Source organism: Pelecanus crispus, chromosome 1 (assembly GCF_030463565.1).
Source record: "Pelecanus crispus isolate bPelCri1 chromosome 1, bPelCri1.pri, whole genome shotgun sequence".
Lineage (NCBI taxonomy): Eukaryota > Metazoa > Chordata > Aves > Pelecaniformes > Pelecanidae > Pelecanus > Pelecanus crispus.
This window is the reverse complement of record NC_134643.1, coordinates 56,337,446-56,350,129: the sequence shown is the minus strand read 5'-3', so window position 1 is coordinate 56,350,129 and position 12,684 is coordinate 56,337,446. Positions and strand designations below refer to the sequence as shown.

The following is a 12,684-nucleotide window of genomic DNA, read 5'->3' as shown; positions in this document are numbered from 1 at the left end:
AAAGTGCACAACTTCAAAATATTAGGTGGTCTGCCTCCAGCTTCCCATGACTTCCACACACACACACACACCCCCCACCCCGGATTGGAGAGCCTATTTTAGCAGTAATTTTTGCTTTCTGAAGAAACACTGAATGGAATTACTGCTTTATACTAATTCTTTCTTTTAAAACTCAAGACTGGGCTGCATAAGCAAAAACATAGCCTGCAGATCAAAGGAAATGATTATTCCACTCTGCTTGGTACCTGTGAAGCTACATCTGAGTACGGCACATCCACTTTTGGGACCACAAACACAAAAGAGATATTGATAAGCAGGTCCAGTTGAGGACCACCAAGATGGTTGAGGGGTGGAGAACATGACAGAAGACGTGAGACTAGTCAGCTGAATTTGTGTAGCATGAAGAATAGATAGCTAATTGAGGAGAACTAATTGCTCTCTTCAACAACCTAATCGGTGTTCATAGAGAGGACAAAGCCAGACTGTTTTCAGAGATGCACAAGAGGAAACAGATACAGCTTGCAGCAAGAGAAATTCCAGATGGATACAGAGAACAGTTCCTTACCACAAGGGCAGTCAAACTCTGAAACAGCTTGTCCAGAGTGGTTGTGAAATCTCCACCCTTGCTGATTTTCAAACTTCACCTTGACAAACCCTGGAGCAACCTGGTCTAATTTTGAAGTTAGCCTCCTCTGAAGATGATGTCAGACTAGATGACCTCCAGAGGTCCCTTCCAACCTAAATTATCGGTTTCACTTTTAAGTTATTTTACAATTTTGTGATCTTGAGCCAGAGTGATTTTTGTGCCTCTTCCCAGGACCCTTCCTAATTTTTCAACATTGTAAAAAAAAAAAAAACCCTGCGGACAACAGGACTGTAACCTGTATTGATGCTGAATTCGTATCAGTATAAGGACGGCAGATTAGTAGAGGAAAGGCTATGACTTCCTTACTTTTTCTCTGTATTCAACAGAATTTCAGCCCCTCTACATTAACTTTCTATTTGGGACTTCAGCTCACTTTGTCCCTATGATCCCTCCTTAATTCCAAGGCAAGGCTTCCTGTTAAGCAGGTATGTTCTATAATGCATGTTTCTAAATGTACAACTTCAGATTTTGCTGTGCAATAGTAGACCGTTTGAGTAGGTCCCACAAAGCAAATGATCCAGATGACTTTGCAGGAGTCCATCTTTCTACTCTCTTCAACTCAACAAAAGTAACTGCTTTACAATACCAATCATGAAGAAAACTTGACTTTGAGCATGCTTCCTACCCCTCTCCCCTTCAAAAGCCTTAAAAAGCTTTTTAATCAATTTAATGTTTTATTGATACAGGGGTGGGGTGGGGGGTGGGGTGTTTGTTATTTAAGAAAGACTGTATCGAGCCATAACTGCATTATACATATTGGGTATTAGAACAAGGTTCCTTGGTGTAAAAACAAATTACATTAGGATTTTTTTTTTAAATAAGGTTTTATTTCCATTAAACCACCTTAGCGTTAATTCTAATAATATTCTTTCACATTTACTGAATCCCTCAGTTGTCCCTCCATTATTTTTCCCCAGGATTGATGTGAGGCTAAATAGTTATTCAGGTCATCCTGCTTGACCTTTTTAAATAAGAAGTCTTCAAGGTCTTCTGGAATTTCCACTGTATTTTAAATTACTGGGACACATCAGAAAAGAAATATTCTCAGCCAATTCTTTCAGAACTCCTGGGTGCAGATTACAAAGACCTGCTAATAGCCTTTGTTAAGAAATGTCTATCATGGACTCTTTAGTATCTTCCTTGCAACTTCTAGATTTTAAGTACTTAAGTCACCTGCAAGATATTATAATGTAATCTCACTTCTATCTAAAAATATCCAGAAGTGTTTACTGTAATCTTCTGCCTTTTCTCTTTCACTATGAATCATGTTATCATCGTCACCTATATTACTGTTAGAATTATTTCTCAGTTATTAACAATCTCACCTTTGTTATCCTTTGCTGTACTAGTCTAGGTTTTCTCTCATGAGCACTTTACTTCTTTTAATCAGTTTTCTACATTTTTCACCCCCCACTCAATGCTATTTCTCCTCTACCATCCTCACACTTACGCTTTACAGAAAAGGAAGGAGGGGCCCTGAATTGCTTCCTTCACATCGCAATGAAAGCAAGACTGATTTTAACAGAATTTGCCCTTTATGGACAACCTTTATAATTGTTAACTGCAATTTCTAATGTAATTTATTTGGGGAAAAGTACCATATACCTATTTACATACTTTCTCACATGCACACACATACACACCATTTTTGTACTTTTTTTAGTCTGGACATGCATATAACCAGACTTCTAAATGACAAGCAAAATTGTGCCCCATATCAACTCTTAAGTTATCACAAAAAAAAAGTTATCGAAGGTCTCAAAGTAAATGAGGTATGTACAAAAAAAAGACTCACTAGGCCCAAGTTGTTGGCATGCAGCATTTACTCTGCCATATCAAAGCACAAGTATATCTTTCTCTATTATCATTAAATACCCTCCCCTCAACATCAACCAGTTTAGTTCTCTTTCCTAGCATATTTATATCTTCTGTATTGGCCTTAATTCACAGTCCATTTCAGAATGGCTCCAACACTTTTAGTCCCTATCACTGCCTTTTTAAGCTCAAATAATCTAACTGCCTACTTTGCCCTTCTACCTTTTTAGTTCTAGCCTCTTCAATTAATCTCATTTTTCCTTCCACTGGGCCAGGCCCATCTACTGCCAGTTCCACATCTCTATCTTGAGCTGTTGTCTACCTTTAAGTGACCATGTTTTCCTTGGCCTGTTCATGCATCTCCAATTATCTCTCTTCTCTAGCTCAGAGACTTCCCAGATCCAGTCATTTTCTTTTACCATCTCCCCTTCCCAGTCTCCCACCCTGTCAGAACTTTTTTGACTTGTCAAATAGAAACAACACAAATACATTTGTGCAGAACTAGCACATCTGCCCCATGCAGTCATTTCATGCACTACATGCATAACCACAATACAGCATATTATGTAATTAGAAATACTGTCATTTTTGTTAAAATTTGCTGCTCTAAAGCAATCTTACTGTGTTCTGAGGGGGGAGATCAGATAAATATATTCTGATGTTTCCCTATTTGCAAATACACCTTTTTAAAATTTATATAAATACACTTAAGAATGTGCATTTATACGAAAAGATATGTGGACGACAGTTAACTGTCCAATCCTATTAACAGCTTTGCCATCTCAAAAAGCAGAGAATTCGAACTATGACTAGGACAATGAAGTTTCTTCATAATACCATGAAGCCAGAAAACCAGCACTGGTGGATTCAACCTTCTTAATTCTGCACCCTTTCCAGGGGTAATCTCACAGTACTGATAAGCCTCCATGTGCATCAACTGGTGTCACTATAGAGACAAAAATACTACAGTAGCAAAACAGTAGAGATTTGAACCAAACAAAACCAGTAACATTAGCAGCAAAAACTACGTACTTAAATTTCTAATATTTTTTTAAAGTCTTCAGTTTTACTTAAGTAAACATGTTACAGTAATTGCTAGTTAACATTCCCTGTAACAACAGCAACCCAAAAATAATTACAGCAAGAACATATGACTTCCGGGCTTCCCAGAAAATGCCTCTTATATTTAAATTTAATTCCTGGCATTATGCCAAAGTGGGGGGATGGGCACCCAAGTCGAAAAATAACTTCAAAGGCCTCTCAAACATTAATGCAGAAAACGAGTTGCTTCTCTTACCTGGCGAGAAGGTGGCACGTGCAAGATGAGCTTCCTCCTCTGAGTGAGCCACTGACATGCAGCTCATTTGCATAAGTATCACGAGCTACAAGTAGACTTCCAGGTCGGCCATCTTGATACTAAGATCTTGTTTTGTTTACCTAGCAGCATGAGTACTATTTTTCAGCCAGCCTGAGCTATGCTGTTGTACCTCTCAGCTAGTAGCCTACATCTGCTTGTTAAAGCCTGCTGGAACTCCCACTTCCCCACACAAGTGACTGAACATGTCAGGAGTGCCCCTGCAGCATGCCACAGCCTCCAAGGGAACGTTGCAACTGCAAGTGCCTCCAGTCGGACTCTTTGTACTGCCTTCTGTGCTGCCAACTATTAGCACTGCAGCAACTATGTGCAGTGAAGTACCTCCCACATACCACACAGTAGTACCAACAAGCATAAATTCATTACAGCACAGCGCAAGACAGCACACTAAAAAAAAGAAGAAAGCTGAAATTTCCTCAGTATTTTCACTTACTAGCAATGTAATTACACGTAGGTTCCTTTGTGCACCTTTTCACATTCATCAGCGTGGCTCTTTTTGGTCCAGAAACCAGAGTGTGCCTGCAATCCGTGCACAGGAGACATCCATGACACATGTTAGCTGCTGCCGACGCGGAGCCAGACTGCAGTTACAGCTAGCTGGCGCCAGTAAAAATTTACATAAAGGGGGCCTCATTTCAAGACTAAATTGCAGCAGGATATTGCCGAGCAAAGCCTCCCCCTGCCCCGTGAGACGACTACGGGTTCTAGAATATATCCTCTAGTTATTTCCTTCCTAATAATCCAGATCCACGTCAAAAGCCACGTACTGCTCTCACTGTTTATATCAACGAAAATTGACAAGTCTCTGCAAAAGCAATTCCACCTTGAAGGCTGTTCCTAGTGGGATGCTACACACTGCACTGTTTACAGTGCTTCTGGTGAGTGCTCTGTAGTAACTGAAATAACACCAAAAAATGGGTATGCTCAATGCTTAGCAACCAGCTTTTCTTAAACTGCTGTTTCCAATATTTCGCAGCTTACCAATATAACAAATATCAGCTCCAAGTAGGGCAGATCCATTTTTAACGTAATGCTGACAGGTAACATGTCTGGCCATTTAATTTGCCCCTTCCACTTCACATTTAGTTTTTCTTCATTAGGCAGATGAAGGAAAAAAATCACCCATCTGGAGCTGTGGACTTTATCTCTTCAAGCACCTAAAAGGTACAGTGACAGGTGGAAGCAGAAGCTTGGATTTCAGCCTCACTCCAACTTCAAATAGTTCATTTTTTAATTCTAGCAGTTTTCCTTCCAGTCAAAGTCCAATTACATTAATAAATGAATTACATTTTACAAATGCTTATTCAAAAAGTCACTTTTTGGCGAAAAAAAGCGCCAGGCTTTGCTTACTATAAGTGTGCGTATGTAAAGGATGAACCATTCACCAATGCATTTTCCCCTCATTTACTGCCTTATAAGAAACTCTGAGACCACAAAATGACTCAGTGCAAATAAACATACTCTTTATTATACTAACTATAAACAAGAATTTCTGAAACCCTAAATAAAATAGTTAAACCCACGGTACTGTTTGGCTAGCTACACACCTAGCAACACTGCAGTAGCTGCAGCCTAGCACCATTTCGTGGAAAAGGAAAGCAATGGACACAGCGCGATTCCAGCAGGGCAAAGGCAAAGCACCTCAGGACCAGAACAGCCTGCTTTTTGCCACGGGCCTCTTTAGTTCCCTGCGCTGTTCCTCTTTACAATGCAACAGCGTCAAGGCTATATATAGTCAAATTACTTTATACGTCCCCTTTTCCACTGTGAGTGTAGTTTGCTGTATGGCTGGTTCTAGGTTATTCGAGCATAACACAATTTGCTCATCTCTTACGTCAAAAAGATACCAATTTTGTGTCTGAAAGTATTTAGTAATGCAAATTACCTCTCATTGGTTATTACAATTCATCCTCAGCTGTTGTATCCAAAAGCCTGATGTGCAATGGAAAACTAATTTTTTTCCAGAATGACCATCACATTAAAGTGACAGCCATTAACTATACAAACGATCCTGTATTGCTCTTCTTTTACATCATGTATATCTTTTTGATATATCTTACTTTCAGACAGGTTTGTGTATGTTAGCACATTTAAGTGCTGTGCAGAATACATCTTTCAGTGATGCTGTTGTCATTTGCAGAATGAATCACCAGATGAAAAGCCTGAGCTTGAAAATGAAGGGCACCGATGTTCTTTAAAAAAAGCAAACCAAAAAACCCCTTGTGTTTCCCACATACAGCCACCCCACCCCCCGCCCTGCTCTACAGCCTTGTGCACAAATACCAGAATAATAGCATGTTCCTCAACACAGTAAAACAGATACTGCAAAATAAAAGCCTTTACGGAGCTTTTTCTATTCCCGGCTCCAGTCCGCTCAGGGAAGCCCAGGCCAGAGCTTGCCGGCAGCCCCGAGGGCGAGCTCTCCATCTGCCGTCTGGGGGAGGCACCACCCCGCTTCCAGAACGTTCTGGCAGAGTCACCCACACTCCCGCGGCTTTACCTTCCTCTCTGCGCCGCCGTGCCTCTCGCACCACCAGCTATGATAAAGCTCGTTTTCAAACGCCAGATGTTTTTAAGGAGAGGAGGAGCAACTGGTTTAGTAGTTAGAAACGCACCGACTCGGTCATGCAGGGCACGGGGGGTTGCCGCGGAGCTGAGGTGCGCTGCAGTAACGGGAGGGCTTGCCGAGCCCCAAACCAACTGCAGCAACGCCTGCCCCTCAGGCAGCGCACGACTGACCCGAGACCGAGCACAGGGGCCACTTCAGCTGCTTCCAAAACGGGTGGGGTTTTTTTGTTTCTGGATTTTCTGTTTTGTTTCTTCGGTGTGGTTTATTTTTGGGGAGGGGCGCTTGCTGGGGGCGTGTGCGTGCGGTGTTTTTTAATGCAAGAGTCTAACCTGGGTGAATAAACAATAGCATACTCCATTATATTCTCCAGTGTCTGCCACTACGGAAAAAGCCAAAATGTCTGCCTGCCTTTCCCATGTTTAGCATGCAGCCAGAGCTTTTATGACTTTGCCTTCTCAAAGCCCGTTAACGGGACTCTTCCTCCAACAAGCGCACAATTTGCTAGTCTCTCAGAGGCGACCTTAAAGAGCAGATGTTACAGTCAAAAGTAATAAGGCCAGCTGCATTCAAAATAATTGCTATTAGCTGTACGGTTTCAATTGGTACCTGTCAAAGACAACATCCTCAAATCTTAAATGTCAGTTGATTCATCTCAGAACAGAAAGGTATAGAAAAGTCTGCCACAGAATGATTTGCGCAATTCAGACACAATTTTAGATATGAAAGCATTTCATTGACAAAGTTTGTCTAAAGAAAAAAACAAACAAACAAAAAAACCCCCCACCAACCCAATCCCAACCAAACTGCCATGATGAAATCTTTATCTAGCAGCTTGACCTAAAGAAAAAAAACAAACCCACCCACCACAGAGCAAAAGAAAATTAAAGGCCCTGGGCCTTCTGCATGTAACACACACAGTCCAAAACACCCCTTTCCCTGCCTCTTCTCCAAAGCCTAAAACAGAACAAATTATTCACGTAAGAGTTAGCCAGAAGTTTGGTAGTTGCCAAGTTTTTCTCACATTAGTCTTTGAAAGGCACTGAAAATTATGTTCATTTCTGTAGCAGAACTATCAAGCCATTATCTTGGCCAGTGTGGTTTATTTCAAGATACTTTACAGCAGATGCCTATACCAACAGAAGGAGCAGGGAAGGCAGGAAAGGGAAGGGGGGAAGGGCTGACACTAGCTGTATCCGCTTTTCTACTCTAGAAAAGGGGGGAGAAGGTGTCTAAAATAGGTAACTTCCAGGCAGTGACAGTCTAATGTCACACCCCCTTTCTCTTAGAAAGGGAAAATAATCGTTTTGACGCCTTATCAGCTTCAGAAAAAACACATTTTGCTCACTTAAATTTACATGAAGAATTTTGTCATTTACTAAACAAATAGTGAAAAGCTGACAGATCTTAACCTGCAAATCAAGATGACGCAGGAAAAAAAATTAATATCCGTCTTACTCATAATTCCTTCAAAGACACTACATTCTTGAGAAAAACATAGTAAAGTTTACAGCTAAAAATAAAGGTCCAATTTAACTGTTTAATAACAGTCATAATGTGATTAAGTATTTACGATTCAAAACAGTTCAAAGTGCTTGGTAACCATTTATTTCTAGTACCTAACGAAACAAGTCAGGTGTTTGAAAGTGATTTGCGTGCATAAACAGTAGTACATTAATTCAGCAGTCCATTCCAGTTTGTTTCAAATCCTGCCTGAAATTGTTTGCTCCCAAAATATCTACCAAAATAGAAGATGCAGCTGTGCAAATTGAGACAATTCTGAGTTTTAACAGGAACATAAAAAATAATCAAACCATGTTAGCATAGTTCAAAGCAAGTATGATTTAGTAATGAAAAACTATCCAAATAGTTAGAGCACAAACGAAAATAACATAGAATAATTTTCTTACAATCAAATACACCATTTGCAAAAAAAAAAAAAAGGAATTTAAAAAAAGTGGTATCTATACACTCCTTCAGAGTAAGCTATTGTTGGGTATTTGTCTTTGAAAGTCACGTGCATCTGAGACTGCTACCGTATTAGCAATTTATTTACTTCTAAAAGCCTATCCTTCAAGTTCACCTATCACCAGTACAAAACTAATTGTTCTAGAATGCAGCAGGTCTCAGAAGTGGAGAAAATGCAGACACAAGAACATTGAGCAGAGTCTGACAATGCATCTTGCATTAAAAATGTATAGCGATCAATTCAGTTGAAGTCGTTAATTCATTATACACAACTATTTCTAATTCAAATCATGAACATCTAATTTAAATATTTAATAGAAGCTTTTTTTTTTTTAGCATCCACTGAAGCCTTGTTCCCACGCAGGTAGGTGGTTTTCATTTTCTTTTTGACTACTAAAGAACAAACTGTTAACACACAGGAGGGAACAGAGAAGAGATCATGCTGTCAGCTACCAGTACTACTGTACAGCAAGCATTATAGTGTACTTGGACTTCTGGAAACAGCGATGTGTTCCACATGCAACACTGATTTCAAAACCTACCGTACTTTATGCATTTCAACACCCACTTTAGGAAAGAAAAAAGAAAAACAACACCCCTCTTTCCCCCCCCCCCAATAAACTCCAACCCAAACCACACCACCCACCCATCTCACTACAACAGCTCACTGCTGGGCCAGTCACTTTGTACAGCACTTCCAAGTGATAGTGTTTTCAAAACAGCCTGTTAAAGAGCAAAGTAAACCAAAACCAAAGGGAAGACACCAAGACAAGAGCTTTCCTTTGAACTCTGGCAACCTCTCCGTACTTTTCCTGTAAAATGGGAGAAAGCTTACTCAGCTCACAGGAAAAAAACCCATGGGCAACAGAAAAGGCACAAAAAGGACTGTATGAAGACATGGTGTGAATGTACAGTATTTTACTCAAATGTAATACATGTGAAGAACTACTCTTTACAGTGAATGTCAAAATATATGCTACTTTTCATGTTCCCATTAAAGAGGGGTTTAACAAAAAACCCAAAACCAACAGAACCAATAGCACTTGACAATTTTTATATGCCTACTGGTTTATAACCTTTTCATATGCTCCTTTAAAAAAAAACCAAACCACACACAACCAAAAAACCCAAAACAAAAAACCAACAACAAAACCACCACAGGATGTGTATGGTAAAGTATGTTTTAGACATAAAATTTCATCCCCTTCAATGATTACAAAGTAGGAGTTAGCCGATCTTATTATAAAGAATGAATTGTTTCTGCTTGCTTTGAAGAATATGAGTTATTAACATCTGGAATTAATCAACAACAATAACTGACTAAAATCCACACAAACACAAACCTCAGTAATCATTTATAAGACTGGGGTCAGGGTGACTTGACTCAAGAGTATCTTGCAGAAAACCAGCAAGATTATTGTGGGGGGGATGGGAAGAAGGAAATCTCACTATATAATTAATCTGCATTCATTAAATGAGGTGACTGTATGGCAAACCTTCACATTTTATCAAGATAAATGCACTTCAGTAAAATTAAAATGTCTGAAAACTCGGACAACAAAAGTGCCCAAATGTTCTCAGGATCTTAACTATCTTACCCAATCAAAAAAAGTTACTACGAACTAAAATCTGCTTTAAATCAAATCCACTAAACAAAATTCCACCAGCAATAAAACAAGTAATAAAACTACCTACCTGCATTTCATTGTCATTTGTGACCACAAATTTGCATTATTCCTGTCACTGATTTTTTTATCCTAAAGCAGGAAAATACTATGACCAGTTACTTACAAATTTACAGTCAGCTGAAGTCAGCAATCAACCTGGGCTTAAAATCCTGTATTTTACTGATTTTTTCTGGGTCATACCAAATGCACATGGTAAACATGGAAAAACCACATCTCCTGAGAACCCGGTGTGCACTGTCTGCCCAGAATACTTTGTTTCTTTATAAAAGGTGTATTGTCCTTAACTATAGAAGATAATTTATGGGAACAGCTATTCAAAAACTAATTTAACCACCAAGAGCTTTGTTACAGAGTATGCTAAAAGCACCAAATTGATGTGCAAAAATATTGAGGAAGGACTAAACTTCTAGGCATTTAGTACTGACTTCCACATCCTTAGCACTAAGTTCAACTGCAGACAGGAAAATGCTATGAGCTACATTCTGATGAGTTATCCAGTTCTTCTGCTGTTCCCGATACATTTCTGGAGAACTTCAAATAATTTGAGAGTAATTAAATAGGGAGTTAACTCATATCCAGCTTAAGATCCCATAAAGACCTTAACTAGGTATTTGAGACAGACACAAAACAAGAAAATGAATGAGTTGTGCGGAAAAATGTCTTCTTTCTCCTCCTCCTTTTATGTTCTCCCCCTTCCCAGTGGAAAAAAGCTGAGTACTGCTTTTCTCCCACTTTCATGTCCCTGGACACTGACACCTATCAACTACCTTTTAATGAGCATTGAGGATGACAGATAGCTAGGCCACCAACCACTAACACACACAGGAAAAGACTAGACTATGTGAAACCACTAGCACATTGAAACTTGGGTTTCAATCGTAAAAAAGAAAGTTACACAAAAGAAATAAAAGAATAATTTACCTTGAAACTTTCATTCTATCATTTGCAGTAGTTCTGCAGAATTTATAGTAGTGTTATTCTTGAGTAGCAAATAACTGCTACCTGCAAAATAGTTAACATTTGCATAATCATTGCTATTCCAATGTATTTACACAGGTTTTCTAATTCTTATCTATCACTGGAAAAAGTTACATGATGAAACTATGATAATCAAATGTAAATCTAACCACTTGGTTTCAAAAATTTAACAAAGTTTATGAAGAGTTTGTGTTTTAGATAAAGTATGAGGCAAGCTTTTGAGAACGGGCAGCATACTGCGAGAGCTCTGCTGGCCTGGTCAGGAAGTAAACCAGAATGAAATAATCTGATTAGCAAGACATATGGGTATGACCTTTGACCTCTCCTGTCCCACCCAATCTACCCTGTAACTGAGAAAGTATAGAGGCCTATGAATTAATTCAGTGAGAGAGGAGAGGGCAAACAAAAAAAACCCAAATCACACCAAACCAACCCCCCCCACCACCAGAAAACACTCTCCTGTTGACAAAAAGAGGACACTATTTTAAAGATATTTTATAGAGCTTAGAATTAGTTAATTTTGCCTTAAAGTTTGAAATTGTTTCTCAGCAAAGCAGAGCCAGTGCTTACCTCTAAGGTCTGGAGCATGTGATGCCAACAGCTCTGCTCATTTGCATACAGTCAAGCTAAACTGCTGCAATGAAGAGCACTTCGTCAGCCATTTTGAAACTGCACTGTCTCAGCTGCACTGAAAATGTGAGTGATTAAGATGGCTGCAGTGTGCACTCAAGCCACTCAGTGACAACTCAGCAGTGGATAAAACATTTATACAGCAAAGCACCTCCCCCTTTGCCACACTGCAACAAACTGCACAGGCAGAGGGGGGCCAGAAGAATGGTTTCTTTGACAGGCAGGAAATGGTTAATGCACGGCTGCAACATTGCAGTGCAGCTACTCAGAGCACCACTGGTAAGAAGAAAACTAAAATAAACCAAAAACCACAGAGAGGCAGCCCTGCTAGGTCTGTGATCCAGGATTTGTGTCACATACTTTGAGTCCCTCCTGACTCCAGGCAGTTCAGAATCCATGTCACATATTAACAGCCACAGATACGGAGCCAGATCATGCATAGAACTGACAAACATTAGGGAATACTTTTCCAGAGCAGCCTCATTTCAGTCTTTAAGGGGGGGGAGGGGGGAAGCTTAAGAAACTGATCTGTACCTTTTTACAGCACCACCTATTTTGAAATATTGTGTAATATTAGTCACCCAATAACAGTTTCACTTGGGGGGGGAGGGGGAAAAAGAAGTTCATTTTATAAATAAGGAAGCAAGCAAAAAACCCGAGAACACTCCAGAACTTCAGTGCCCGCAGAAATCAAGTACCTAAGTCTTTATAAATGATGCAGTATGTTGTGTAAGTTTTTCAAAGAAGAGACATATCTAGAATCCCTTCAGCAATTTTGCTGGAATCTTCTTGTAACGATAGCGAGTAGTTTGTTCCTAAAGAACTGGTTTGGGAACCTATGGGGGGGACGGAGGGGCTGTCAAACAAATACACAATTTTAACACAAGCAGAACTTGAGATAATACAGGTTCCTCTTCAATAGCTGTTCATTAACACCAATCAGCCGCTCTTGTCCAGGCAACAGGAGAACGGTTCTGGAGGGAGCTCCTCTATATCCGCCTCACTTCATCATGTACAC

General features: G+C 39.7%; 1 protein-coding gene across 6 annotated transcripts in view; it reads right to left on the bottom strand.

Moving 5' to 3' along the window:
• Positions 1-3,782, bottom strand: part of ATF7IP (activating transcription factor 7 interacting protein) — a 95,391-nt gene extending 91,609 nt beyond the window's left edge. For all 6 annotated transcript variants that reach the window (XR_012830939.1, XR_012830940.1, XM_075707525.1 and 3 more), the window contains exon 1: positions 3,759-3,782. The gene's annotated coding sequence lies outside the window, so the exon portion shown is untranslated. The remainder of the gene's footprint in view (positions 1-3,758) is intronic.
• Between the last annotated feature and the right edge of the window lie 8,902 nt (positions 3,783-12,684).